Source organism: Stenella coeruleoalba (assembly GCF_951394435.1).
Source record: "Stenella coeruleoalba genome assembly, chromosome: 14".
Classification (NCBI taxonomy): Eukaryota; Metazoa; Chordata; class Mammalia; order Artiodactyla; family Delphinidae; genus Stenella; species Stenella coeruleoalba.
In genome coordinates this window covers 16,976,407-17,000,023 of record NC_137160.1, presented here as the reverse complement: position 1 = coordinate 17,000,023, position 23,617 = coordinate 16,976,407, and the positions used below count along the sequence as shown (strand labels likewise).

Sequence of the window (23,617 nt, the reverse complement as noted above, 5' to 3'; positions counted from 1 at the left end):
TTTAAAATGAGTAACTACACTACCAAATGTAAAATAGATAGCTAGTGGGAAGCAGCCGCATAGCACAGGGAGATCAGCTCGGTGCTTTGTGACCACCTGGAGGGGTGGGATAGGGAGGGTGGGAGGGAGATGCAAGAGGGAGGGAACATGGGGATAAATGTATACATATAGCTGATTCACTTTGTTACACAGCAGAAACTAACACACTATTGTAACGTAATTATACTCCAATAAAGACGTTAAAAAAATTTTTTTTAATGAGTACCTAGTAAAAATGCCAGGACAAAAACTACACAATACATTGGATCCCAATGAAAGGGATCGCGAGGCACCAAACGACAATCATCATCATTTGTAAGCCACCTTCTTCTATGGTTCTTTGAACAATTATTGCAAAGGATTGGCCAATCTTGTGAGTCGGCATAACAAACCAGCCTACTTCATGATTTAATTCCATTGAAAGCCAATACTACACATTAAGGAAACAAAACGAACCATCTGTGTTCAGCTGAACTCTGCCCAATTGTTCTTTCGCCTCCATTGCAACTTGCTCGGCAGGCCATCTAGAATTTTAAAGGTAATGACTGTAATGATAGTACCACCTCAATTCATAAGGCCCCCTTCTTCTAAGGCATTTATTAGTCTTCAAATACCATGTTAATTAGGCTTCTGCCATTCTTGAAAGTTATGATTGAATCACCTTCACCTTGCAGAAGGTTAATGGAGACATGAACAGGTTAAGATGTGTGGCAAAGGTCTCAGGGCCAGCTGGGAAGGAGCAAACTCTTCTCCTGGGACACCATCCACGCGATTAACAACAGCTACCACCGGGGTCTCCACCACGGGGGTGATAAAAAGAAACAGGCATAAAGCAAGCCTATCACTTTTTCTTTCATATCTGTTCTCAGGACTCATTCCACACCTAACCCACGGTCATCTTAGTTCCCTAAGGCGACCAGAAGCAAGTCACACACACACACACACACACACACACACACACATCTAATTTTTCACAACAAAAAGGGTTCTTAGGGAGAAGTTGGCTGGAAGATGAGAGGAGAAAAGTCTGGAACAACCGATCTTTTTTTTCTGATCTTTATTTTCATTGTTTATTTTATCTTTTATTTATATTTATTTTTATTGATATTTACTTTCTGATATGGACAGTTATTTTCACCACCCCTTTCCCCAAAGATCAACATGATGCTTCATTGTGGGCGCCTCTCAAGCGCAGCTCCCCTGGATGTGTTAACTACCCTCCTGCCCACAGGCAAGAAGACAGACCAGTTGGCCCCTCTGGGTCCTATCATTCTGCCCTATCATTATGCAATATGTTATCTTCCTTTCAAAGGTTCTTCAACTGTTTCCTCAAGTTAATGTCTTATCTATTAAGAGCAGGATCCGTTGGCAGAAACTATTGAAGGTTTCAATCTATTGCGTATCAACCATGCTCCCGATTCCAAGCGGAAGTTGAGTCAAATCCCACTGCCATTTGTTAGGGGAAGGAAAGAAATATGCATGTTCGCATCTGTAAATGCAAAGACTGTCTCTAGAAGGTTAACCATAAACTCACAATGGCTGTTGCCTTGGGGGAGGGGGACTAGGGTAAAAGGGGGCAGGAAGATTTATTTTACACTTTACATCTCTCATACCTTTTGAAGGGTAATTAAACGGAAAAACAATACGTGCAACAAAAACTGAAGCTTGGAAACTATTTCCGCTGCAGCCCTTCATCAGAAAAATAACGATGATGACTTGGCATCTTGGCTCACCTACAGTGCTTGGCAACCGAAGAGCTTACTAGTTAGATGGTGAGCTCCCTGAAGGCAGGGGACACTTTAATTGTACCTTAAATCTTTTTCCTTGTATTAGTTACTGATTGCTACATAACAACCCCCCACCCCCAAATTTAGCAGTTAAAACACAAGTATTAGCTCAGTTTCAGTGGCCCAGGAACTCGGGCACGGCTCAGGGCCTCTCAAAGGCTACAGTCAAGGTGTCACCCAGGGTGCAGTCCTCTAAAAGTTCACCTGGGAAGGCTCCCAGCTCACTCACAGGGCTGTTGGCGGGATTTGGTTCCTCATGGGCTATTGGCTACCTTAAGTTCTTTGCCATGTGCGTCTCTCCATAGGGCAGCTCACAATATGGCAGCCGGCTTTGCTCAGAGCAAGTCCAAGGATGCAACAGACAAGGGCTTAATCTCCAAAATAGACAAACAGCTCATACAACTCAACAACAAGAAAACAAACAAGCCAATGGAAAAATGGGCAGAAGACCTTAAGTGCAAGTCCAAGGAGTCTTTTTGCACCCTAGCCTTGGACGTGACATGCCACCCCTTTTGCCACATTCTATGCGTTAGAAGCGCATCACCAGGTCAAGCCCAAACATGAGGAGAGTGAATACCCAGAAACAGAAGCCACAAACTACACTTAATGAGAACCCTGAGACATTGTAGCAGGGTCCCAACTTTGGTCAAAAGTCATTTGAGACAGCTCTTACGGAACAAGCGTGTCTCTCAGTAAAATGAAACCAGAGAGACACAACTTCACTCAGACCAGCTTCAGAAGATAAGAGGCATTAAAGCACTCACGGATGGAGCTGGGGGGCTCCCAGAAGAGGCAAAAATAAAATTCACAATTAACTTTCAACATCAAAGTTGGTATCAGCTATGGTCTGATGTTCATTTTTTTTTATGTTCACAACACCGTACGTGGTGTCGATATCCTATTCTTTTTGGAATGATTAATTATCAATTCTTAACTTGTGCAATGAAAGAGAAATAAAATACTCAGGTGTAATGTCAAACATTAGCTTTCTGTGAAGCCCATTGTAAAGCACTGTGGCATTTAAATGCTTGAGTTCAAAAGCTGAAGAAATCAACTGACCTTGAAGTTCACATATCTGATCCTCGTCTTCGAGTATGATGACTCTCAAATTCACGAGCTTATCAGTATATGTAAAATAGGTTAAAAAAAAAAGCAAACAAGATTTTTTCTTTTCCTCACTTAAGTAAATCCTTGAAAGGGTTAACAAATATTCAACTTGTCGATTTCTTTAACAAGTCCTTTTAAAATGAAAATGCGTAAGTTCGCCTTGGCTCTAAACATAGCTGAAGGTTTTAACAGGATTCACTCTGTAAATGCCTGGCTCCCAAGTTACTATGTGCAGCTGTAAGGAACATCCTGTTGTGTGTTTACATATATGAACAGCTTCGGGAATATAACAATTAAAAGAGTCAGATCTTATATCCTGCTCAACTATGGTAGGCTGGCTTCCAATTCAGGGCGGGGTTGGGGGGAAGACCAAGAAAACCCGGAAGATGTGTGGGTGGGCGGAAGAGTCACAATTACACTGGCAACAGGGCTTTACAAGAGTTTGCCAGCGATACCCCAGGCCAGAGAAATTACTTCGTTTAAACTCTCAGATACACTTGCCTACTCCTCACATTTTACAGCCCTGAAAGTCTGTTCATTGGCTTTAGCCAAAGGGGTTGCCTGAGGGCAATAATACTGCACACAAGATGTGAGAAACTTATTTTTCCTGTGAACGGTTTTATCCTAAGAGAAAGATGTGGCTTCACATTTCCTTTTCCAGCTCACCTGCCCCTCCCCCTCCCCCTGATTAGGAGATGATTTCTAAGTGGTCAAGAGTCCAGTTTCAGCAGCCACGTCCCTGATTCCATCATGATTTGGACAGAAGACAACTTCCTTGTCTCAGCAATGCAATCATGATTTATGTGGCCTGGCCAAGGCTGGCTGTGCAAACAGTCAGCCAGGTGGTTAAAATTCATTAAACAGACTTACAGACCATTCACATAACCACTGCTGGTCAGATGTGAGCGACCTCCTGAACAGCAAAAGGCAGGCCTTCAGTTCAGATTGATCTGTTTCCAAATCACTTGGGGAACGTCAGAAAAAGAAAAGGGCGAGGACCCACGAGTGTCTACTTTCTCAAACTCCTGGGAAAGTAGACTGTATTGATGTACAGAGTTAGGACCAGGTTCCTGGTCTAGGCTAAAATGTGAATAATGAATTTCCGTTCTTGCCAACAGATGAGTTATTTTGATCATATTCTTTACTCTTTTATTCTCAAGGCTTTCATACCCATCTGAAGAGCTCGGTTGAGTTTTTATAACACTATCAAGTAGTTAAGATCTTAAAACAGAACCACCTATTTTAGAGCCATAAGGGTTATTAGAGAGAATGTCCAAACTCTTCATTTTTACAAGAGGAATTTGGAGCTCAGAAAGGTTAGGGGAGGTGACAGTGCTGGACCTGTATTGAGTCTCCCCCCTGCCCCAGTGTCTCCATCTGTACAGTGGTGATTAATGGATTACCTAAATCTTCAAACAGTTATTGAATGCCTAGTAGGCTATGGACACTGGGATGAATAAGATATGATGACAGTCTCCTCAAGAGGAGAGAAACCATCACAGAGATCATTATGGTTCAATATGGTAAGGGGAGGAGAGGGTTGCAAGCCTCAGATGCAGTGGGAGCTTGAAGAAGTCATACCTGACCCAGCCTGGTACCTGACCGAGCCTGGGAAGTACCCGGGAAGGGCTCCAGGCCAGAAGAACACTGAAGCTGAACCTTAAGCAATAAAGAATTGTGTTCCTTCAAGAAAGTGCAAAGGGGAAAAAAGTGCCCTGCCCTCCCTTTAGAATTCCTGTGAAACTAATGTCCAGCATGTGAAGGTACTTGGTAATCAGCAAATCACTACACAGACCTTAGCTACGAGGTTAAGTGACTGAATCAAGGTCACTCACAAGCTGATGCTTTTCAGAATCCAGTCCGATGTCTTGGAGTTATTCCACTCAGTTATTTCAATCACTTCCCCCAATGTTTATATCTAGACATTTCCATAAACTTGAGTGAGTTTTTGATACACTAAAAGATACCCCATAGACAGCAGACTCTTACAGCATCCAAGCAGTTCTCTGCCTCGACTTCGGGTTAGAATGACGCCAGGTGCACCCCGGTTGGGTGATCAGTATCTCCGGCATCAATAGAGTTGATGTTCCACAAGTGATTCTAATTTGTAACCAAGTTTGACCACCTCATGTATTAGCACAGCCAAGAATGGGCTGCAGGCTCCCAACCACAGACAATTCCTCAGTCACCTCTGGTTTATGCATCTCAAGGAAGGCTCCAGAGAACATGAAATCCACTTGTTTCAGTCTGGACTGTAACGTGGTTCTTTAAGGAAAACAGATTTAGCCTCTGAATGATGACTGGCCTAGATTAATACTAGTTTGTCTTTTCTGAAGGTACACAGGTTGACAGGGCAGGGGGGTGATGCCCAGAAGCATGACAGGTGGCGGAGAACAGACTGTCTGGGCTAAAAATGCCCTACAGAGAAGGAATAAAATAGATAATGGTCAGATGACAGTGGGAAGAGTGCACCTGGAGGAATGAAGGCATGGAGACAATAATATCTAAGTGAATTCCTGTCTTAGAGAAGTACTCCTGTATTTATTGTGGTTCTTTGAAAAGGATGACAGTCATAAAACAGGATGGATGCATCTGTCTCAAAACAACAACTTTTTTATGTTTCTATTTCTTTTAATCATACAGGCAGGCCCATGGAAAATAAGAACTTTAAAGGTATCAGATACAGCTGGTAGATGCTGAAAATGAAGCCATAAAATACTGCTTGACACGATTCACAGGAAAATCTAAAAGAAAATTAAGTATTGGAGAAAACACAGAAGTCATCTTTTCTACCATTTATCAAAGGTCCCTGGTGGTTGTTCTTTCATCAACGTACCTGGTCCTCCCCATCCTTGGTGTCCTTGCTACTCAACGTGAGGTCTGCAACCAGCCGCATCTCCATGACCAAGAGCTCATGAGGATTACAGAATGTCACCAACCCAGAATCCACTTTTTTGTTTTTTTGCGGTACGTGGACCTCTCACTGCCGTGGCCTCTCCCGTTGCAGAGCACAGGCTCCGGACGCGCAGGCTCAACGGCCATGGCTCACGGGCCCAGCCGCTCCGCGGTATGTGGGATCTTCCCGGACTGGGGCACGAACCCACGTCCCCTGCATCGGCAGGTGGACTCTCAACCACTGCGCCACCAAGGAAGCCCTTTTTTTAAAAAATTAATTAATTTATTTATTTATTTTTGGTTGTGTTGGGTCTTTGTTGCTGCGCGCGGGCTTTCTCTAGTTGCAGCGAGCGGGCGCTACTCTTCGTTGCAGTGCGCAGGCTTCTCATTGTCGCGGCTTCTCTTGTTGTGGAGCACGGGCTCTAGGCATGCAGGCTTCAGTAGTTTGTGGCACACGGGTTCAGTAGTTGTGGCTTGCGGGCTCTAGAGCTCAGGCTCAGTAGTTGTGGTGCACGGGCTTAGCTGCTCCGCGGCATGTGGGATCTTCCCAGGCCAGGGCTCGAACCTGTGTCCCTTGCATTGGCAGGCGGATTCTTAACCACTGCGCCACCAGGGAAGCCCCAGAATCCACTTTTTAACAAGAACCCCCAGGAGATTCACATGTGCGTTCATGTTTGAGAAGCCATTGGTCTACACTATACCGCTGGTCTACACTGTAGAAGTAGGCACTTTCTGGAAGGTCCATCCCAGCCATGGGTGGGCACAATCAGGCACCGGATTTTCTTTAAGATCCACTTAATTTCCAGTATTACCCCCACCCCAATCGGAACTTTTTATTATTTCCCAAGTCATTCTTCTGAGGAACCCAAATCATTCCTCCAGGTGGCCCTCCAATGTAACCCCTTGTTGGGAACCTTCCTGAACACCCCTAAACTGAGCTAGTAACTCCCTCCTCTGTGCCCCCATAGCCTCAAGTTTCACGCACCCCTCCCTCACCCCTCCAGGCTGGTCTCCATTCACTCCCCACCCACTAACATTCCACTGATAGTCATCAAACCACAAGCTTCGGCCATTCTGTCAGCCACTGAGCTACAGTGAGCAGGACAGAAGCTTCCAGGCTCATAGGGCAGCACACCAGTCATCCCACAGATAAATAAAGGGTTACGCGCATGAGTACAAGAGAAAAAGAGCAGAGGGCATACATTGGGAGAGACCGATTTCATTAGGGTGGTCAGAGAACGCTTTGAGGAAACGACACTTGAGCCGAAAAGCGAAAGATGAGGATTCATTCAGGGGAAGAGTTTTTCAGGTGAGAAAGCCACAAATGTGTAGGTGCTGAGACAGGAAAGGGCTCCTCACAGAAACTGAAGTAGGACGAGAACAGACCGAGCGGGGAGGAAGCAGGGCCGGGCCCGCGAGCCATGGAGACGAGGTAAATGCTCTTGTAACTGCAACGCTGAGCTACAAAAGGGTTTTGCAGGCGGGTGTGGACGTGCTTCGGGATGAATGGCTGCTCTGGGCTGGAAGGTGGAAAATGGAGAGAGGCATCAGTCAGGAGACTCGTGGGATGGTCCAGGAGAGGGAGCGGGTGGCAGGTGGAGAGAACCAGGTGGATTCAAGATCTTCTGGAGGTAGAAGCAACAGATCTTGGAGATGGAATGGAAATGAAGGTCAAGGTGGTGTCGTGTGGGAGAGAAAGGGGTCACAGCTCAAGTCCAGCTAGAGAGGAGTCGTCTTCTAAACTGGTTGGGGTTCAGTGCTGGATGTGTTGTGTCTGGGGTGGGTGCTCTCAAGAGATACTCAAGTGGAGGGAACAGGCTGGCAGGGAGAAAAAGCTGGCTGTAATGGAAAGTCAGCAGAAATCGGCACATTAATAGTATTTAAAGCCATAGAAATAGAGGCGATCGGGCTTCCCTGGTGGCGCAGTGGTTAAGAATCCGCCTGCCTTTGGGAGTGATGAAAATGCTCTCAAATTGATTGTTGTGATGGTCTTACAACTTTCGAATATATTAAAAAGTATTGTATACACTCAAAAAAAAAGAATCCGCCTGCCAATGCAGGGGACATGGGTTCGAGCCCTGGTCTGGGAAGATCCCTCACGCCGCAGAGTAACTAAGCCCGTGCGCCACAACTACTGAGCCACGTGCCACAACTACTGAATCCCGCGCGACTAGAGCCCGTGCTCTGCAACAAGAGAAGCCACTGCAGTGAGAAGCTCGCGCACCACAACAAAGACCCAACGCAGCCAAAAATAAATAAAAATAAATTTATTAAAAAAAGAAATTAAAAACAAAAGAAATAGAGGTGATTACCTCGTAGAGGGGGAAGCAAGCCTGGGACTGAGTCCTGCAGAACCCCAGCATTTTATGATCATGCCTGTCCATCATTTACAGCAGGATTTCTCAGCCTTGGCACTACTGACACTCTGGGTGGGAGACTTCTTCACGGTGGAGGCTGTCCTGTGCATCACCTGTTTAGCAACATTCCCAGCCTCAACCCCTAGATGCTAGTAGCATCCCCTACGTTGTGATAACCAAAAATGCCCCCTGGGGGCCCAAATCACCTCTGGTTGAGTAGGTCAGGGATATTTTTGCAAAGTTTTTAATAAACCTGGTGCCTGTTTCTGTCTCAACATGTTCACAGCCAACCCAGGATAAGTGTCCCACAAATCACATCAACTTTCTCAGGTTCTGGCTTTGTGGACAAGCACATAAAATTGATTGAATAAAAGCAGCCCGAGTATGAAGCTTCACTTTGCTCCATCTCATGGAAAACAATTGTTATACTAACCCCAAAAGACTTTCCAGGTCCTGAAAACTCATTATCTTTTGACAATAACGTAAACCCAAACCAGAACAGTGAGTGGATGTAGGCATTCGCTGTTTTCCCTTGGATGCAACTATTTTCTAGTTCAGAGTTATAGAATGATCTAGAAGTTTCCAAGTATCATTAGTAAAAAGATCTCTCACCCAGACCAAGATGTCACAAGAGTCCATTTTTCCCAAATAGGAGCCAACTAACAATCAGCCCCGGTATTATGTGGCATTTGCAAAAGAATGGCAGTAAGTTACAAAAGGCGGGACCGAAATCTTAAAATATCTATTTTCGTGTGTGACTACTTTGCTAAGTAATAAGATCCAAGAACTTGGTTAGCCTCGTCTGGCATCTTTCTAAAAGAACGAAAGTCATAAAATTCATGTGATCAGGCTATAGTTCCTTTTCTACGGAAAGGAACGTTCCTTTTCTACGGAAAGCATTTTAATGATCAAATATTTCACTGTCATCCTTTTTCCTTTTGCGCTGAGTGCTTTCCTCCTTAAACAATAGCCCCTGCTTTAAAAGAGTCTACCACAATACCAGGGTTATTAAATACTAATAACCCTGCTATTTGAATATCACTAAGGACGTGTGAAAACATGGCAGGCTCAGAGTTAGTCTAAAGATGGTGCCTGCAACAGACCAGAAAACAAGCAAAGACATAAAGTAAAAACCTCAGGATCACATTTAAGTGGAGACCAACTGAGGCAGAGGTAGAGGAGGGAAGGATCTAGGTGTATTTTGTCATACACCCTATACACATATTAAAAAGCATGATTTGGGGTGGTTTTTTTTTTTTTTTTTGGCTGCGTTTGGTCTTCGTTGCTGCGGGCAGGCTTTCTCTACTTGCGGCGAGCGGGGGCTCCTCTTTGTTGCGGTGCGCAGGCCTCTCATCACGGTGGCTTCCCTTTTTGTGGAGCACGGGCTCCAGGCGCCCGGGCTTCAGTAGTTGCGGCGCACGGGCTTAGTTGCTCCGCGGCATGTAGAGTCTTCCCAGACCAGGGCTCGAACCCAGGTCCCCTGCACTGGCAGGCGGATTCTTAACCACTGCGCCACCAGGGGAGCCCCATGACTTGGTTTTTAGATGAGATACCCTACTGTCCATGAGAAGTTCCCTGACTTTAGCGAGTTCCCATTAAATATACAACTGGCCCCTTCCCGCGTCTGCTACAAACATTTTGAGCTGTGTGTGTTGGTCCTGCCAACTAGGCAATACTGTATCAGGCTTCCACTGCCAACCTTGTCCGAAAGCAGGGCTAGAGCATTTGCACAGCTGCTTTCTTTCCTCAAATTTCACTGCTTTATTGGCACTAAAAAATAGTCGAATGTATGATTTCACAAAAAAAGGCCAAAATTAAAAGGCTGACCCCGAGGATGGCAAGCACTGGTTTCATAAGGTTTCCAACGTCCCTGTGGAAATCGTCATACCCAACTCCGCGCTTCTGGTTCCCAAGGTTACGTGTTTCCAGCCAAGATTTCTGAATCTATCAGAGCTCGACCTCTGGCCCCTCCTGGGTGTCCCAGCAACTGGAAGTTAACACGACCAAAGCTGAATTCTTAATCGTCCAGCCTGCTCCTCTGTCTCTGACATCATTATCTCCCATCCCTTATGTTAGAAACCTGAGAATCACCTGCTCCTTCCCTTCCGTGAGGTCCTCGAATCTGATCCATCACCAGGACCGAGACTCCACTTCTAAAATGCAGCTCCCGCCCTCTGCGTCTCACCTCCGCTCTGTCATCCTGGCCCAAGCCCCCATGACCTCTCTCTTTCGGCCACTGCAGCAGCCTCCTAACTGGTCTCCTCCCTGCTTCTGGTCTTGGCCCCCTCCCCGCCCCGACCCATTCTCCACATCACAGCCTGAGTTTTCAGCTGAAATCAGAAATCAAATCATGGCACTCCACTGCGTACAAATACATCAATGCCTTCCTATCAGCTTCGTCTCTGCCTACCTCACCCCATGCTTCTTAGCCCCACTGTCACTTCTCCCCAGCTCTCCTGGCCTTCTCACAGTTCCCAGAACACAGCACTAAGCTCTCAGCACAGGGTCTTTGCACATGCTGCTCCTGTGGGCTGGACCAGGAAACGCCTCAACTGGTCTCAACTTAATGTTCTCCTCCAAGACATCTTCCTGGGCTAAATCTTTTATTGTGGCAAAATATATACAACATAAAATTTACCATCTTAGCCATTTCTAAGAGTACGGTTCGGTGATATCAAGTACATTCACACGGTTGTGCAGCCGCCACCACCATCCACCTCGGGAACGGTTTCATCCTTCCAAACTGAAACTCTGTACTCATTAAGCAATAATTCCCATTCCCCCGCCCTCCACCCCTGTTCTACTTTTTGCCTCTATGAATTTGACTATTCTGTGTACCTCATATGAGTGGAATCGTACAAGTAGTTGTCCTTTTGTGTCTGCCTTATGTCATGCAGCATAACGTCTTCAAGGTTCATTCATGTTGTGGTGTGTGTCAGAATCTCCTTCTGTTTTAAGACTGAATGGTATTCCGTTGTATGGATAGACCACTTTGTGTTTATCCATCCATCCTTCCACGACCATTTGGGCTCCTCTGGGGCCATTTTAAAGTCAGCCCTCGTTATTCTCAGTCATGTCTTATTTCCCTTTAAGTGCTTATTACAGATTCTACTTCTAATATCAGTCTGTTTCATATCTCTTTTGTTCAATATTTTGTTCAATATCGACTCCTGCCACCTCTCCCGCAACAAGCCCGTAAGTGTCACAAGGGGGCAGCCCCTGTCTGTTTTGTTCATCCTAGAATTAACCACCAGGACCTAGCACGGGAGCTGGAGTGTAGTGGGCATTTAATAAGCAAATGTTGACGTTTTAAATGAAAGAAAATCATTAGGTCACTAGAAAGCCACTAGTCTTCAGATTCACTCACAAATTCCACGTACTTTGTATTCAGCTATGAAAGATAACAAATTAATGCACATGCGCGTGCGCGCACACACACACACACACCCCTTCACAGAGACATATTTAGCTCTCTGGGCACAAACAATTCCCTTTCTAACATTAGTCAATCTATTTGTAACTAACATACATTTCCATTTCCTGTATTCTTTTCGAGAATGCCTCATGTGCAAAAGTAACTTGTGTACTCAGCAATTAAGAACTTAAATACTGATAAATGCTACAACGTGGACAATTACACTAAGCAAAGCACCAAGGAAACATTATGCTAAGTGAAATAAGTCAATCACAAAAGAACATATGTTGTATGCTTCCTTTTATATAAAATGTCCAGGTAGGCAAATACAGAGAGTCAGAAAGGAGAGTAGAGGTTGCCAGGAGCTAAGGGGAGAAGGAATATGAGTGACAGCTAAAGGGTACGGGTCTTCTTTTTCGGGGTGATGAAAAGCTTCTAAAATAGACTGTGGTGATGGCCGTACAACTCCGTCAATATACTAAAAACCATGGAATTGTACACGGTAAAAGGATGAACTGTACGGTACATGAATTATATCTCGATAAAACTGTTTGAAAAAAGATAACCTGTGTGTGTGGAGATGGGGGTGGCCTGCCTGAGTTTGCAGGCTGGAAAAAGCTTGCCTTCCCAATTAGACAATGCATGGCAAGGTTGGGAGGAGTGGGGCAGGGATCACAGCCTTGCCTGCAATTTGGCCGCTGGCCTGCAGGGGCAGCCTGTTTTTCTCTTACAGAGGAGGCCTCCTGGCCCCGCGTACCCCGTTGGTTACAGACCATCTTCCTTCCAGTACAAGCAAAGGCCTCTGCTTCCTGGAAATCATCATTTTCTACCACCTCCTCTCTCCCTCCAGCAAGGTAGAACATGCTCTAATGATAAACAAAGTTCTCTGTTGAAGTTCTCTGAACCAACACCTTATATAAATGTGTACCTCTGAAGAGCCTCTTTATAACCTAGTATGAGTGATCTGAGCACACTGAATTTACAGCGTTTTGAAATTCAGATTTCCATTTGCAGCCCAAGCTCTGCCAGGAAAGTCATCTTTGCCTCCTCTTTCTCTTACACCCCATATCCAATCTGTCCGGAAATCCTGTTGGCACTACCTTTAAAAAAACATCCACAACCTTCTCTCTCTCAGACGTCTCACGCTGGTCCCAGGCTCCAACATAGCTCACCTGGTTTAGCCTCCTAACTAGTCTCCCAACCCAAGAGCCCTCCCTGGCCTGGTCTCCACACAGCAACCAGAAGGACTATTTAAAATACAAGTCAAATGAAAGATCACAACCCTCCAATGGGCGACAGCCTGCACCGACTCCCCCCCACCCCTCAAACCATCTTGCACAGTCATAGCCAAAATCCTTCTGCTGCTAGGAAGCCCTGCACGATGGGGCTCCCCACCTCTCTGCTCTGTCTTCCCCATGCCCCGCCCTCCCCCACTCACAGGTTGGAGGAATAGCCAACTACTGCCTGCATCACACCAGCCAGGCACCGAGTCATCTGTCCCCTCTGCCTGGGACACTCTCCCCACCCCCAGATCTTTGTGATTCACCCTCTCCCTGCTGAGCCTTCACCCAGATACCACCTTCTCCACTCTCCAACTGCATCTTGCCCCCTTGCACACCCTCCCAATTCCTTTACCCTGTCCAGCTTTCTCTCTTTATCCTCTGCAGCACCAATCTTCAAAAATACCATGTAATTTACCTAGTTATTATCCACAGTCTCCCTTCCCTCTCTAGAACGGTGAGCTCGTTGAGGGCAGGCTCTTTAGCTCCTTGATCGACTAACAGATGCCAAGTGCCAGGCGCACAGGATGTGCTTCGTAAGTATCTGTTGGCCAGCTAGCTGTTTGTTTTGGACTTTAAAGGCTAAGGAGGAGGGTCCACTCTGTGAATTGACTAAGGAGACAGGAAATTCCCTGGGAGAAGCCATGAGTTTACTTCTCTAGCCACTCAAGACGCTAGAACTCAGGAAATGAGACCAGCAGTTACTAAGAGTACAGGGTCTGAGCAAACCTTCTTCAGCTTTAAGAAAGAGTGTTGGTCCGAGTGATCTCAAGGATCCAGGACACACTGGATGCTACTATGTCACCACTCAAGAGTCTGAGGTTCTCAAACTGACCTTTGAGAATTTTCACCATGTTTCTCTAGGTAAGGGGGAAAGGCTAAGAGTGATTTAAAAAAACATTCTAAACAATCTCAAATTGAGCTAGACAAAGTATCAAACCGCCAAGAGATTAATACCCTTTTTGTGGCTGGGACTGGCACAGGATAGGAAGATGGAATGATACCCAAGAATGGTGATATTTGGGGTTAGTTTGAAGTCTGTGTGTGCGTGTGTGTGTGTGTGTGTTTACTTAAAAAAAAAGCCTTGCTTTTTAAATATCCTTATCTTGGCTAATTTTCAGGGCACCGTATGAGCAAAAACTCACATAAAGAGTCTACTGTTCTCGGGTTCCCCTGGTGGCACAGTGGTTGAGAGTCCGCCTGCCAATGCAGGGGACACGGGTTCGTGCCCCGATCTGGGAGGATCCCACGTGCCGCGGAGCGGCTGGGCCCGTGAGCCATGGCCACTGAGCCTGCGCGTCCAGAGCCTGTGCTCCGCAAGGGAGAGGCCACAACAGTGAGAGGCCCGCATACCGCAAACAAACAAACAAACAAACAAAAGAGTCTACTGTTCTCTAGAAAATACAGATTAAGATGTCTTTAGCCTAATAGACTGACATCTAATCATGATCGAAAGGGTTCTGGTTGTATCCTGCTCCACAAAGAAGCACACTAGTACACAGATGCAACACCTGATGATTCTGTCATCCTACAGTCTAGTAGTGATCTCTTGCCTTTCTTCAAAGCCTATCTTGAAAACCATGGATTGTACCCTAAGGTAGAAAACAATCTGATTTTTAAGTATTGCATTTTTCAGACATTAAATATCAATTTTTCTCTCATTCTAACCCTGCCTCCTCCAAAAACAATTTTTTTTTATCTTTAATTCAAGTCAGTTCTGGGGGAAAGTTAAGGACTTTTGCCTCCACTAGAGAATATCCTCCCTGGAAGGCAGCTGTGGTCTGCATGGGTCTCCAGACGGTACAGCCAGGTCTCCTGAGCTTTTACGCCCACCCCAGCACACAGCACAGTATCACCCACACTGCAGGCCAGCACGTGATGATACGCCAAAGGACCACCAGCTTCGTCAGAGCAGCTGCAGGTGAAAATGAGAAATGAGGCCGCCCTTCACGTGTCTTCCAGGTAACCAGCCTCCCTGCAGTTCCTCCTGTTCTTATCTCCAAGATGTTTTGGAGGAAAGTGTGATATTAAATACTACATGACCCTGCCCATCTTAACCATGTTCTGTGAACAATGAATCTCACAAAACTGAATCAGATCTCAACAGCTCCCGTGAAGAAACAGATACTCATAGGCCCATGCCTGCAACAGCGTTATTCACAATAGCCAAAGATGGACACAACCCAAACGCCCCTCAGCCAATGAATGGATCAACAAAATGTGGGATATAGACCCACGGTAGAATATTATTCAGCCTTGAAAAGGAAGTGGAAGGAAATTCTGACTCATGCTGTGACAAGGATGAATCTTGAGGACATTATGCCAAGTGAAATCAGCATCACAAAAAGACACATATTGTATGATTCCACGTACGTGAGGTACCTCAGAACAGCCAAATCCATGGCAACAAACAGACGCTATCAGCGGCCACAGGGAGGGAGAAATGGGGAGTTACAGTTGAATGGATACAGAGTTTCCGAATGGGACGACGAAAAAGTTCTGGACATGGATAGTGGCAGAGCTGCAAGATACTGTGAATACGCTTAACGCCACTGAATTCACCTTAAATATGGCTAAAATGGCAAATTTTATAAATATTTTACCATGATTAAAACAAAAGGCCCATGAAATAAACTTCTGCACTAGAACGAGATCATGAGGAACCTCCTCACCTCCCAGTGTTGTTCTGGTACCAAAAACAGAGTATAGATTTTCATTTAATTCTCACCATCTCAGCAGCTGAAGAAGCCTACACTCTTAGTTGCATTGTTTTAACAAAACTTCTGAGCTTATAGAGCATCTGCCCGTGCCTGGCTTAGAGGTCCACACATGTGTTTCCAATATGGTGGTAGGGCCACTCTTTCCCAGTGTGAAATATATCAACTCCGACCTGCCTCCCCACACGAGGGACTATTTCAACCACCAAAGTCAAATGGCTGTTTTCTTATAGAGAGTGTTAAATGTTTCTCCTGGATGCACAGATCTCTGATCTCAGAGAACAGTCTCAATAGTTCACTGTGTCCCAAGAAGACACAGTAAAGATTTGTCCACAAATCATATCACACTTTATAAAATAAGTAACGCATCCAGCTCACGGGAACTTCCCCAGACAGCAAGAACGGGCGATCAGAGACTGTAAGCGGATAATGCTTGGTGCCCGAGTTGTTCCGATGAGGCTATTCCAGCTCAACTCAATTTGAGTAAAGGTTAGAAAACTGGTTTCAAATGCTGCCTTGCTCTAAATCAAGCAAACCTCAACTCTGGTGAACAAAAGCCACACAGCAAAGACACAAAGCCATAAATGACAGCCCTGTAAATAAAGACCAGAGCTGCTAGCCAAAGGTCAGGCTACACACGTACTCAGTGAGGAGCGCCAGGCTTCTCGGTCACGCTAGGGGGAGGTGTCGTCACCACAGAAGGATGGCCCCAGAACCGGGGTGACCTGACACCCCCCAACCCCAGGAGTCCTTTCCCCAAGACTGAGAGCCAGCTTCCTACCACTGATCTGTCATAGCCTCCAGGCCCAGCTCTCCTTTATTAAATGCAAATTCACTGGACTTGAAGACTGATAATGAACACAGAGCTTCAGAACTGGGAGCGGCCAGGGCCACCCTCCATGGTCTAAGACAACCACCTCTCCAGGCAGAGAGGGACAAAGTCCAGATCAGGAAGAAAGACAACACCAGATCTACTTTCTTACCAAAGAGGAAAAGAGAAAAAAACACGACTCAGGCCCTCTGTGAATCCCGCAGGCTTCCGTGAAGCAAGTGGGTAATCCCCAGCACAGTGCCTGGAGAAGATGTTCAAGCCATTGTTTTAAATGAATGAATGGATGGATGGATGGGTGGATGGATGGGACTGTAGCAAAGGTCTCTGTCATTAGCGATGCTTACCAGGTGCCACTACTCAGAAACCATGCAGAAAGTACCAATCCTTTAAAAAGACTCAAGGTTCAGAAACTCCCAAGTTTTGAACAGGGAAGAGTAATTTTTTTTTTTTTTTTTTTTTGCGGTACGCAGGCCTCTCACTGTTGTGGCCTCTCCCGTTGCGGAGCACAGTCTGCGCACGCGCAGGCTCAGCGGCCATGGCTCACGGGCCCAGCCGCTCCAAGGCATGTGGGATCTTCCCGGACCGGGGCACGAACCCGCGTCCCCTGCATCGGCAGGCAGACTCTCAACCACTGCGCCACTAGGGAAGCCCTAATTTTTTTTTTTTTAATACAAGAGTACAGAGGTGAGGAAGATGAAAGACAGACGGGAAGTGGGGGGAAAGGAGACCCAGCAGTGCTCAGTACGTCCCAAGGGCCTCCCTCCACTCTGCAGGAGGATAGAATGCCCCGGTGGGAGCAGCCACCCCTCGTGGCTGTGACTGAGTGAGCACATCCCTAGGTCACTGAGCGCCCTGGTCCTTCGTGCCACTCCCCAGACACTTGGGCTCCAGAACCCAAGCCCTGGATCTGAAAGTTCAGAACCTCGCCCCTGCTCCAGGGGACTCTTTCTTACCAATGCCTGGTGCAAACAGACACCTATGTTTGCTAAATGAATACTAACATACAGAGTGATTCCCATTTCCCGCATAGTCTAGGAGAAAGGCAATGGCTGCATGAGCCATAAATATTTGCTGAGAGATATCAACAACACAACAGTAATAATACTGACTACTTTTAATTGAGCTCTGTGCTAAGCCCTTTTAGATAAATTCTCTCGTTTGGAACTCAGCACACAACGCTCTGAGATAGTACTATTACTATTCCATCTTACAGATGAGGAAACTAAAGCTAGATCAGTTAAGTACTAATAACTTGCCCTGGGTTATACAGCTAGGGAGCAGCGAGGCCTAGATTCCAAGCCAGGTCACAGGACTCCAAAGCACCTGCTACTAACCCCTCACTGCTGCCTCTGGGTTCAGTCTCCATGGGACCAGTTATCAAACATAGTTCCCATTGTGCATGGTTTTGGTGACAATTTATTTTAACATGCAACACACTTAGAAGAATTAGGAAAAGTATTAATATGTTCCTAAATAATCAGATGATAAAAAATCCTTTGTTTTCTAATAAAAATGAGAAACAAGACTGTTTTATACACACACACACACACACACACACACACACACACACTGATGTGCATGTGTGTGTGTATACCTTCTAGACTCTTCTTCCATAACGCCAGCTCTTCGGTGACACAGGACCTCAAAAGATCTTGGACTGGATATTATTTATAGCTGGGCACAGGGATGGGGATCTGGGGGTCAACTGCTTAACAGAATAAACCTGTCTTCTTTTCGTGTTATTAAAACTCTTCTGGTAGCAAATGAATTTTTACTTATCTTAATAAGTAACAAAACAACACCTACAGGCATGAATACAATTAATCTAATTGAACAATGCCAACAAACAGACCTGAAAACTCACAAGATACCTAAAGACACCAAAAAAAACACATCCCAGGAGACTAATCTAGAAGCAGATATAGAAGCAAATTCTAAAATTAAGTGCCAAAGAAATTGTAAAGGCACCTCTCTTTACAGACATGGGACATGAACAGACCCCATAAAACTTGTTCTGGTATCTAAAAAGCAAGTTCCTCTGCATTCATAAGAGCGCAGGCTTCTTTTACAATGATTGAAACTAAAGAGCAAAGGTAACGAGTAGATTAAAATCTCTCTCAGGTGAGTTATAAGGAGCACCTGGATTCCATGAATGTTTGGGAAACACTAAAATTGAATTCAAACTTTAGGAAGGCAATAAAATATTTAAAATACACCAACTATCTGGGCATCCTACTAATTTTTTTAAAATATCCATTTAATGAGGAAAATAAGAAGGCAACATTCGAACTCCTATTATGTATAAGGAAGGTTCGCCTGTTCTCTCATTCAATCTTCAACAACCCAAGGAGGCTGAAAAATATTTTTTCCAGCAAATGAGTAAATTCAGAAAATTTAGGAATTCATCTAAGGTTATACAATTTTTAAAGTAAATAGATAAGAATAAATTGCAAACATTAAATACAATTTAAAGTAAAAGAACTGAAACCTGTGGGGATCTAAATCCATACGTTTTCCACGACTCCTTGCTTTAGAAAACAGAGAACGAAGGAAGGAAAAAGAAAAAAGGAGGAGGGAAAGGGCAACAGATAGGGCAAGAAACATTCCACAGCTGCATGTGGTCAGTGCTGTTACTGCCAAGACCACAGAAAAATACAGGTGAAACAGAGCCAGTCCTCAACTCGCTTTACACCTGCAGACAACTTACACATGCACGTTTTCACATTATTTGAAAGGCTCAATTACAAAAACATGCAAACAGAAAACCCCCTCCTATTTCTATCACTAACAAGTAATAAGTGCATACCGATATGCATTTTCCTTAAAATAAAAAACAGAAAACCTGAAAGTGACCAAGGCCGCTTTCACGCAGATGGCATTTCCGTTCACTAGTATTAAGCTGTCAGAGTCTTGCTTGGCCCCCAATAACAGACCAAAGAAATCCTAAAAATTATGAATGTACGGTCACCATAAAATGGCAAAGGAACAGAGGTTACGATTTCTCACCTAACATTAGAACATGGAAGCCTCCACTACCTAATGAATACCATTAAGAGGATTCCGAGGAATAATTGCAGGCAGGCAGATTTCTCCCCCAGAAAGTAACAAGCGACAGCTAATAACCGTTTATCACCTTTTGCACAGTATATGCATTTATAATAGGTTTTAATAAGGGCTTCAACAACAGGCCTGGAATTAATGAATGGCATTTTTAGGTCCAATACAAAAGTACTCCCCAGGCATGAAAATTAGAACTTCTACTTCACATTTTGTGCTGTTTTCTCTTTTAATCTGCCCTTGTGTTTACCATCACTGGAGATTTTATCACACATCATTTTTGGCTTTTGTTTTTAAAAGCAGTTAACCTTCCTCTGGAGCCTACCGCGTGCTGGGTGGTCTTTCAGTACTCCGCCTGTGTTGTCTCATTTCATTCTCGAGGAATGAAGGCAGAGATGTGAAGGCAATGCAACCAGGAAGATGGGAGAGAAACTTTTCTTAAGCCAACAGGGCGGGCCGTTTCCGGGAGGGGAAACTGGCGGCGTCCGGAGCTACCCAAGGACTTCGAGCGCGCCAGGGGCTTCGCGGGCAGGACGAAGGGTTCGGGCGGGGCTGAGGGGGTCACTAAGCAGAAATGGAGCTCGGGTTCCCTTTCCCCGCGCGTATCGAACCTCCTCCGCCGTTCTGCATCCCCTCAGCACCCTCGTCCTCCCCTACAGCTGTTACTGATCAGTGTTCCAAGCCTCCCCTCCCCACCCCCGTCGGGGACCAGGCGCTTACACTCCCCGGAGAAGCTGGGCGGACAATTACAAGCTCTTCCCTCACCTGGGGAGGAGTGGGGAAGTGGGGGGGGGTTAAAACACTCGCCATTCCCTGCAACACCCCTCCCCCAACAAGCTGCCACTCCGCACGCCCAGAGCGAGGTGACAGCGCCAGGCATCAAACTGGGGAGGGAAGGAGATGGCCTGTTGGCAGTGCCATGGGAGCTGGCGGATACGACCCTACAATCACCGGGGAAAAAAGTACCCCTCTTCCCGCATCACCTCCCAACGTGCACTAAGGCCCTCGGAAGATGTCTGGAGGGTTCCTGGTCCCGCAGTAGGCTTGGTGGGGGCGACCTCACCCTCCATCCCTCCCTGAAGGTGCTGCCGGTGCATTCGGCCCAAAGGTCTTTTTTCGGACGCGTTTGCATCGGCTCCCAAAGGGGCCACCAGCAGAACCCTGTCAAGAGGGACTTCCAGAGGGGCGACAGATATTGCAGGGAAACCAGCGGCGCTCCTCAAGTACCCACAGGCCCTGCCAGGCTTGCCCCTCGGAACTTAAGCCCGGACCTGAGCGTAGCAAACGAAAGAAGAACCCAAACACCTCCCGCAAGTTCCCTCTCCTCCCGCAGGTGAAAAGCCCATGGCCTTCTCCACAGTGCTGCCTGCCCCACCAGCTGCGTCTCCCCATCCCCAAGGCAGCGAAGGCTCCCGGCACCGCCACCCAAATCCCACCCTTGCGGGCTCAGGAGCCCGAGGGCGCGGACAGCTGCTGCGACTGCATCCCTGTTCTCCGGAGTCCGCCGCCCCCGGGCGGCCAGGGGACCTGCGGGGCCCGCGGGGTGCGGCAGATCAGGGGTCCCGACGCCGCGCCCCTCCTTACCTGGCGCTCGCTGGGCCCCGACTGGGGCATCCGCCGGGTGCGCGCCTATCCGCGCGCTCGCTTGCGCACCTGCCCGCAGCCGCCGCCCGCCAGCCCGGCCCCAGCGCTGGCCGCAGCGCTAGCGCTTCATGGCGCACGGGGCTGGCCCGGGGCCCCGGGAAGCGTGTCCAGTTGGCGGAGGCTCCTCCGGCTCTCGCAGCTCTCCAGTGGCTCCCCGCCTGCCCCCGCCCCGCGTACGCGCCCCCTTCCTCTGCGGCCGCCCTTTTCCCTCCGCTCCGCGAGACCAGCCAAACTGGTTTCTCCGCTCCCGGGTGTTGCCTCTAGTCTCCTACTGGCAGCCGCAGCTGGGGCTGGGGGCGGGCCCGGCCGTCGGCCCTCCTTCTGTTCCTCCCCTGGGCGGAGAAGAGCTGGACGGCGAGCCCCGGCACGGGCAGACGCAACCCAGGTCGAGCCCCGTGCCCTCGTGCTCCCCGGCGTTAGGGGGTCACCCAGGCCGTGCCCTGAGCGCGTCTCCCGCCTCGCCTGGCCAGCTCTCGGCTCCCCGGACGCTCCCGCCTCCCTGGGGACGCGATTGCCACCCCGCCCCGCCAGCCCCGCGTCACTTCGCCGCCACCCTCGGCCAGTCTGACCGCCGCTTGAGGTCGGTGACCGCGCCAGCCCGGAAAGCTGGCGAGGCCACGGCTCGCCCGGGACCTGAGCTCCCTCGGTAAGGGGAGCTGTACCCTCTCGATGCCAAGTCACGTTCGGGGACCGGTCACCGAATGCGCGTCGCGGTTCGCCGCGCGGAGGGCGGGGGAAGAGACAGCGCCAAAAGACTTCGAGAAACTTATCCTGTAATTGCAGCAAGCAGGCTTTCGGCTGAAACCAAACGCCCTCACCTTTACGGGTTTGGAGTCAAAAGGAGCCAGGGCGCGGCGTGCGAATGGTGCGGTGTAATTGGAACTTTTGGACTCACGTGCCTGGTTGCTAGCTGGTGTCTGGGCGCTTTGAAGCACCGTCCCTTACACCAGAAACTCTGTTCCGCAGAATTTTACTGCTCACTTGCTATGGAAAAGTCTCTGCGATAAGAATGGAGGAAAGTCAAAGATGAATCAAAGAGTTTGCTGAAAATGTACTAGGGGAGATAGGACTCACAGACAAATAGCAAGTTATCTGCAGATCAGAGAGGCCAGGAGTTCAGACTCCAAACTGGGGGCTTAAGGAAGACTTCATTTCAGAGGCCATGCTTGAGGTGAAACTCAAAGATCCACACTTTTCGGGATCTGGGTTGCATGAGGAGGATATTCAAAGAGTGGTCCACCAATTTGATCTTCAGTATATGAAAGATTCAACCGATATTGTTAAACACAGGTGGTGCTGGTCAGTCGTTTAATCTCTCTGAGCCTCAGTTTCCTCATCCATAAAATGAGTCTGGACCAGATGATCTCAAATAGTTCCTTCCAGCGCTTATTTTCTGAGCCCAACAACAGAGCAAATGTCTAGAAGCCAGAAAACACAGGGCCTGTTTAGTGACAATGGGGTAGACCAGATGGCTGGCAGTGCATCGGTAAACAAGACTAGTGAGGGAATTGGGGGCTGGAAACAGGTCCCAATTGAAGGCAGGCTACAGCGTTGGGGGGCTTGCTTTTGGCAGCACCTGCAAACGATTCAAAGTTCATGACCACAGCAGGGACATGATCAGGTTGTGTTTTGGGGAAAGTAAAGGGGAGAGTTTGGAAAAGGATAAGGCTAAGATTGGGATACCACTTGGTACAGTAGCATAAGGTGGGCCTGAAGGAGTTGCCGGTGGAAATGAAAAGGAAGAGGAGCTTCCAGGGACACCACGGAGAAGAAATGGCCAGGGCGCAGAGTGGCCAGAACCTGCACCCGACTGGCAGGTGGAAGCGTGGAAGATGAGCCAAGTTCTCCAGACTGGGTGACGGTGTTAGGAGGAACAAGAGAGGTGGAGGGGAGAGAGGCTGCTGAGAAGGGCAAATGCCAGTAAACCTAGGAATCAAGAGATGACTCCAGACTAAAGGAGGGATCCCTTCCTCCTGCAGACATCCCAGCAAGAGCTCAATCTGTCCAAGAAAACATTGCATAGAAGAGAAACTATATTCAAACACATCCAATCCACGCCCATGCCCGGCTCTGATAAATACCATCCCCATGGCTGCATTTAACATCCCTGTGTAGACACTGAAGATTACAAGCTAGGTTGCTTCTCTTACAGACTATGAGGGAGATGGGGAGGGGTGGGGGAGGGGTAGATGGGGAGGGGGAGGTGTGGACAGTGAGACATGATGGGTGTTGTTTGAGAGATTTATTCATTTAACGAATGTTTATTGAGTCCCTGCTATGTGCTAGGCACCGTTCTAGTGACTTGGATACATCAATGAACCAATCAGGCAAATTGTATATTAAAAGGCGACAAATGCTTTGAAAAAATAGAACAGGACTGGCTGGGAGGGCGCCACCGAGGAAGCCTTCTAGGGCACCGTAAAAGTTCTATATCTCGAACTGGGTGGTGGTTATACTAGTGTGTACATACATAAAAGTTAAACAACC

General features: G+C 47.3%; 1 protein-coding gene across 1 annotated transcript in view; it reads right to left on the bottom strand.

The window, feature by feature from the left end:
- ATP8B1 (ATPase phospholipid transporting 8B1) overlaps positions 1–21,256 on the bottom strand; it is a gene marked incomplete at its 3' end in the record, with an annotated part of 110,867 nt that extends 89,611 nt beyond the window's left edge. Inside the window, exon 1 of the mRNA XM_079942746.1 lies at positions 21,071–21,256. The remainder of the gene's footprint in view (positions 1–21,070) is intronic.
- Positions 21,257–23,617: the final 2,361 nt, after the last annotated feature.